Source organism: Engraulis encrasicolus, chromosome 5 (assembly GCF_034702125.1).
Source record: "Engraulis encrasicolus isolate BLACKSEA-1 chromosome 5, IST_EnEncr_1.0, whole genome shotgun sequence".
Lineage (NCBI taxonomy): Eukaryota > Metazoa > Chordata > Actinopteri > Clupeiformes > Engraulidae > Engraulis > Engraulis encrasicolus.
Window position 1 is genome coordinate 19776835 of NC_085861.1, and position 7500 is coordinate 19784334.

A 7500-nucleotide genomic window follows, 5' to 3' on the forward strand; every position below is an offset into this window, starting at 1 on the left:
TTGTGCAATTTGGAACTGTGCAACATAGGGCTGAGGCACTGAAAGGGCCTACTGTATAGTCAAGTCATAATTTGAGGTTCTGTGACCATCCTCTGGCAACAATGTTTTGATTTGACCTCTATGGACCCTTTAGAAAATATTTAGCTGCCATGTTCTTCCCAAAAATCCAGGTATTTGTTGATAGAGAGGCAAATTCAGCATGTCGCCCAGCGCCATCTCTAAAAAATAACTGTTGGTCTGGATGGCCTAGAATCATGAAGGCACTTTTTCATACAAGTCAACCATGAGCATTCCAAATCTGACAACCTTTTGATATTACAACTTTGGGTAACACTTTCTATGAAGCCCATATCTATAGCGCATTATGAGCGCATTTATAACAAATTATAATGCACCTTATAATTACTTACAACGCATTACGACTACACCGATGATGTTTCATGATGCTTTATGTTAACAGTAATGAATAACCATGAATTTAGCTTATAATACTTTATAAATCCAAGGGTATTATGAGTGCTCATGACTGGATATAAACTACAGGCTGCCTGATGGGGCTTACAGTACATTATGATGCATTATAGATGTGCATTATACAGTGCATTATAGATGCATCCATATGAACTTCACTTTACTTAGAGCACACATTGACAACTTATGATCTCACATGAAACATCATAGAATCGTATGAGCCCTTATGACAGTTTATCATCCAGGTCTGTGCATAGAGGGGTATAGGTACTCATAATGTACTACTGTATAAGCCCCATCAGGCAGCCTGTAGTTTATAGCCAGTCATGAGCACTCATGACACCCTTGGATTTATAAAGCATTATAAGCTAGATTCATAGTTATTCATAACTGTTAATATAAAGCATCATGAAGCATTATGAGTGTAGTCATAATACGTTGTAAGTAATTATAATGTGCGTTATAATTTGTTATAAATGCGCTTATAATGTTGGCTTTAAGTGAAGTGTTACCCAACTTTGTTTTCGAAATTCAAGATGGCTGCCGGCTACTGTAGTACAGTGGTTCATTTATAGGACGTGACCCCCCAAAACAAGCATGTTTGGACTGGGGACCTCGCAATTTGTGTGACTCTGCTCCATATATGTTTTCACAATGTTCTTTTTTTTTGCTTTGCTTCTGTGAACTTACTTTTCTATAAGAAGTCATCTGTCCTGATCCACTGTCGTGACAATGTAATGTCGTTGTCCTCATCTGAGAGTCATGTTGGATTACTTGAAGAAACGCAACAATTACTGGAGAGGAGCAGATAGAGTCTGAAAACCATCTAAATCTAACATTTAGGCCGGCAGACAAACCACAGTGTCTGTTATGTCCCCTCAAGCATAATCAGGAGTGCCACATAATAGAGCTCATTTGAAGAAAACAGATTTTGTGGATGAGCACAGCCAGTCTGAAGAGCTGGCACCGACCAGCCATAAGCTAATGTCTGTAATGCCTCCCCTCATGTCAGTCACGTAAGACCATTTGTTATGCCTTCTATGTGTTTTCATGCTAATCTAACCATGTTACACTCATACTGTTAGCAGGTGTTAAGTTGTCATGTTGAAAAACAAAGTGGCAATTTAGATGTCATACATAGCAGATCTGGAAATCATTAATATCTGTAAAATATTCCCGCATAGTAGAAGTAGGACTAATAATTTACAACTTAACATACATGCCGTCACATTATTTCATATTGCGCACTGCATCACCTTCCATTCACAAGACAGAGCTATAAAACCAACCCCATCCCTTACACAGTATAACCAGCCAGTGAACATTATGGACCAAAAAATCCAATAAAAAGCCATATCCCCACAAGTGCATCTCAGAAAAACAATCAGATATGTTCTGCATTAGAGGCTTTAAGAGCTGTTCCCACCCAAAGTTCATTTCAAAATGGCTGCCTGGTCATGCTGTAAAACATTGTACGCTGGTTTCCTGGTTTATTTCATGACTACGCTATGTAACATCAGTGACAGTAAACACTGATTGCTGGCATGGTATAGAAAATGAATCCAAATTTGCATTGTATCACTTCAATGTTTGCCATGTGTCACATGTTGCCTGGACTATGAATTGTCTAACTACTTTGTTTATGACAGTGGCCATTGGCTTCTTCTTTAAGGCATGCATAACTGTATGTGGGTGAAGCAGCAGAAAAGATCATGGTGCAAGATGGATTACTGGCTGGAAAACATGTTGATAATAATGAAGTACTGTTCCATGGCTGCCATTTTGGTAATCTAATTGTGGCAGATAGCAGATAGCAAGCATACGGTTTAGGTAACAACAGCTGTCAAAACAGTAATCGTGGGATGAATGGGGTGGAATGTTGGGATGGATTACTAAAATGGCGTTATGGCATGAAAGGCTCTTTCTTTACTGTAGGTTAGATTTGCTTGTGCCTTCCTTTAGGTAAGTAAGGGCTGTAACCAGAGGTATCGTACAGGGGGGTAAAGTGTGAGAACTGAGATACCAGGGCACCATGTATGTAGGGGTCCCACACACAGCCCGATTTATAGATATATGGCTGGGGGTGGGCCAGGGAACCATTAGAGGTGATTATATACATTGCCCACAACTTGCTGCTACGGCCCCGGCTGACCAAAGAACATAAATGAGATGAAAATGACTTACATGGCCTACATAATAAATGTGTACAAGGGCCAGACGCCATTTCCGCCACCATTTTAGGGGGTAGAGGAAGTAGCTTCTTATTCTGTTGCTATAGTTTGTTGAAGCACCTGAAAGTCATCATCAAAATGTTAATTGTTTAAGTCTGCACGTGTTGTTCACATGTACTGTCGTTGTCACTGAAATTGTCGCCTGTTTCCGTAAAATGGTAACACTCATGGAACAAGTATGGCGTTGTTTCAAGAAGGAGGCCGCACCTTGCATAGTAGTGTTTTTATTGCACAGACGCGTTTCGGCGTGTGCCTTCTTCAGTGTGCACACTGAAGAAGGCACACGCCGAAACGCGTCTGTGCAATAAAAACACTACTATGCAAGGTGCGGCCTCCTTCTTGAAACATTGAATTTGAAATTTGGGCCAGCACCCTCAGAGATTTAATAATTAAGAGTGACGCCTGCTCCAAGAAGAAAATTGACAAGTGTGGCGTTGCCCATGGAGGACTACTAGCATCATCATTGCCATATATTTTTACGCCGTGAAAGCCCTCTTCCCATTTACGCTCTGTGGTTACGACTGGAATGATAACAAGCATTTGGTTGACCATGATAAAGCCACCATTGATCACAGGATATTTTAATTTGGATGTACTTAGAACAGTAATTACTGTATGTAAAACATTTCTGATGGATCAAGGTAATTAATGTCTTTTTTCCTACGCTTGTATAACAATACATGAATCAAAGATAAGTCTGTGCCTTTAACAAATGCACAAATTTAGACAGACTTCACAAAAAAAAAATCCTTACTGAGCTTTTGTGTGAACTTGCCTTTTAACTGTAATGTAGACTTTGAAGATACATATAAAGAGCGACATTTTCTACTAATCTCCAAGCGGATCAGCGGAGTACTCAGACATCTTATTTCCTCAGACGCTCGCAATTACAGAGAACCTCAGAGAACCGCAATTACAGACGGTTCCACCAGACAGCTGTCCATTTGGATATCCATTCATCCTTTCACTGAGGAGTGTTTTTCAGCACTTTTGGGACTCTACTTTACTGTGTATTAAGTGAAAGGCAGGTAGTCTCCCATGTAGCACTTTGGCTTCGTAACTGAGGAACTTATTTGCTGCGGTAATGTGATTGTCACTTCCCATGTTGGCACTCTGCGGTGGTGCTTCATCAGAAATAGGTGCTACGTTCTTTTTCAAAGATTGATTTCAGCTCCATTAAGTTGAAGTGGCTTGCTGCCGACGACACAACAGACAAGTCTTTCTGTTTTTTTTTTTTTGGTAGAGTTGTGTGTGTGTGTGTGTGTGTGTGTGTGTGTGTGTGTGTGTGTGTGTTTTTTTTCTCACCTCCCATATGTAATATCAGTCAGGAAATTTGATATTTCCCCTTAATTGCCCAAGTTGAAGAGCAACTCAGAATCCATTAAAGCGCTCTGACATGGCTGCGTTCCAGAGTGCACTTCGGATGCCTGATCAAATCATTGCTCTGAAAGCAGCAGCAGCAGCAGCATCAGTGTTGCCAGATTGGGCTGTTTCCCGCCCAATTGGGCTGCTTAGGATGGCCTTGTGCAGGTAAAAATGGCATTTAGCAGGAAAAACCCGCTCAATTTTTGCCATAGAATTCAATAGAATTGGGCGGGATTTTGTGCTTCCAGGCTGGTTTTGAGCATTTTTTGGGCTGGAAATCATCAGCTTCATCAGGCAACCCTGAGCAGCATCAGCGAGGGCTCCGCTTCTCATATCAGCGGGAATGGTGTGCCGTGCCACCATGTTGACATGGCACATGTCAAGTTCTAATATGACAGGAGCACTTAGTTTTGAACCGAGTGCGGCTCGTAAATCCGACCGACTGGCCTCGTAATCTTCCATTATCATCGTCATCATGAAAGATGAAGCAGTGCTCATGGTGAATAATTTAATAAGAGGTGTCTAATGTTAGTGGATGAGGTCCTCCCAACAGAAAGCAAGGGGCTTTAAAAAAGTAATAAACCCTGTTCTCGGCAGGACAAAAGCACATGTGCAGAATATAAAGTTACTGCTAAGGGCCAGTCTGTACTCATTTCAGATCCTTATACAGCCTGTCAGCGACTTAACTTAAGAATGATTTCCGTAAGACAGCCGAAGATTTTGTGACTGTGTGATGCCACCATCAACTTTAAGTTCAGGGCAGGGGTCTGCATTTGTTACATTTCATGTCATTACGTTGCATGACATTACATTTAGCCAGTGTTTTTTTTAGTTACTACATACAAAGAGGAAATACAAATACAGAGTGTGGGGAAATACAAAGAATAGCAGTAAACAAGAAGTGTGGAGGAGGGGGCACGGTGCCTCAGGCTGGGCATGGGTCAGATTCTGATCTGAGGTAATTTCCTGATTCTTTCCCTTTGCCTCTCTCCCACTCATTTCCTGTCCCCATCGAGATCTGAATAAAGGCTAAAAAGCTCAAAAATAAATATGAAAAAAAAGTTACGTGTGGAAGTGTGGAGCAAAACAAAATGAGTCAATACACAATTGAGAGACCTGCTAAATAACAGAGAGACCTGCCAAATATACACTACCGGTCAAAAGTTTTGGGTCACCACACTTTCCTCCCTCAATGCTTTTTTTCTGACAGTTAAGCTTACTCCTTTTCAATTTCAGTTCTGGTATAAAATCAATGTATAGAGTTATTGTTCCCTGAAATTAATGCATGCAACAACAAAGCAATGTGATATTGGAAAAAGTAACTGTTGAATGGATTTACTTGTATAGACAATGCATAGAATAGACCAAAATGTATCATTAACTTTTGACTAATCAAAGTGTACCTTTACTAAGGTAGTGTCTAGTCTGGTGTCAAGGTGTAGACTCCTTTGGCATTAATAATAGCCAGTTGCGGTTCTACAGATTCATTCCCGGGATGAGATGAGGTCCAGAATTGCCCATGAGCTCTATGAGCCCCACGCATGCAAAAGTTGATGTCTGCTCCTGTCAATCCATACAATGCCGGATTATATACACATCATTTGAATGAGGAGAATCTACACTTTCTAACGATGTATGGCACTGGCTTGCACACCATGACATCGCTGAGACAATGGATCATGCATTCATAAGTGGTAGGTTCATTCTGATGGCTGGAAAATCATGCAGCTACTTTGACTTGAATTTGTGGACGAGGTGGCAACTCAACAGATGTCATACACCTACCAGGGCCGGTTCTGGCTTATTTGGTGCCCTAGGCGAGTTTGATTTCTGGCGTTTTTTTAAGCTTACAACAAGCAGGTAATTCATGTGGATGGAAGGAGATATGGCAGCTAAAATTGTTTTAAACATTGCACCAGTCTTACTTTACATTGCTTGTCAACCTAAGCAAGTATTATGATATCAGGTGGGTGTTAGTGAGTAGTGAGTAGGCTACTAACAGCTACTTTACTGGATTTCATTGCTTGGCATACTTGGCTAATGTTAGCATGCTAACTAGCGATTTCTCTGATCAAAAACAAAGCTCTTTTTCTCTCTAATTCCAAATAGTAACCTCATAACTATTAGGCTTTCCATAATCACAAACGGTTGCTGATTAAATCACATAGTTCCAAAACACCCTCTGAAACTCCTGCATCATGCAATGAGTGGTTTAATGAGAACATAATAATCTCCATCCAGCAGAGCAGCACTACTGTTTGCGCTTGCCCCCTCTGTCTCTCGAGTGAGTCTCCAAATTCAAAATAGACCGCACGCTGTCACTCGTCCCGCCCCCTTTCTCAGAACTGTCTGTTTATTGGTTCACAGACTTCCCAGAGACAGTTGGAAGAGATATTACTATTGGCTGAGGGGTGCTTTGCCGTGAGGAGCGCTTTCGCCACTCTTTGTTGATTGCGACTTCATAAAAAAACTTCATATCGCAAAATTATGCATAGGAGAGCGCCATTTCGGCGCCCCTTGTTCACATGGCGCTCTAGGCGACCGCCTAGCCGGCCTATGCTAAAAACCGGCCCTGACACCTACCATTGGAAAGGGCAGACACTGAGCTTTCCAATAATTCCATGCATTCTCTGACAAACCAAAGAAATGTCTGTAGAAAAATTGACTAAAACACGCATTTCTATGTAATAAATGGGTGAAAAAGCCTGGTTAGATTTCACTCTTCTGTCCAGTTTAACCAATTTTATGGGTAATCAAACCTTTTTTCACCTGTGGCTGTTCAGTACTTTCCATTATTCCATTTCAAGCTATTTAAAAGATGTTTGCGACTTGCATTGCAAACACATAACTGTAAAAATGAAGGTGACCCCAAACTTTTGAACGGTAGAAGCAGTACAAAGTTATTGCACAGAGTTACGAATGAGTAAGGCCAATTTTGTTATGCAAGGAAATTGTCATTCATGACAAGAAAGTTTGGGCGATCATTTAGGGCAGTCATGGGTGAGCAGGGCAGTCATGGGTGAGCGGTTAGGGCGTCAGACTTGCATCCCAGAGGTTGCCGGTTCGACTCCCGACCCGCCAGGTTGGTGGGGGGAGTAATCAACCAGTGCTCTCCCCCGTCGTCCTCCATGACCGAGGTACCCTGAGCATGGCAGCGTCCTGCCGCACTGCTCCCCATGGGGCGCCACTGAGGGCTGCCCCCTTGCACGGGTCAGGCATGAATGCAATTTCGTTGTGTGCAGTGTGCAGTGAACACTTGTGTGCTGTGGAGTGCTGTGTCACAATGACAATGGGAGTTGGAGTTTCCCAATGGGCTTTCTTCTAATTCTATAATGGGAGCCTTGTGCCCAGTGGGATTACAGGTGATCAACCAATGGATGAGCTTTACGCTCCAAGGGACCATGTCTTCACTAATTGTGGTGAACATAAAGAG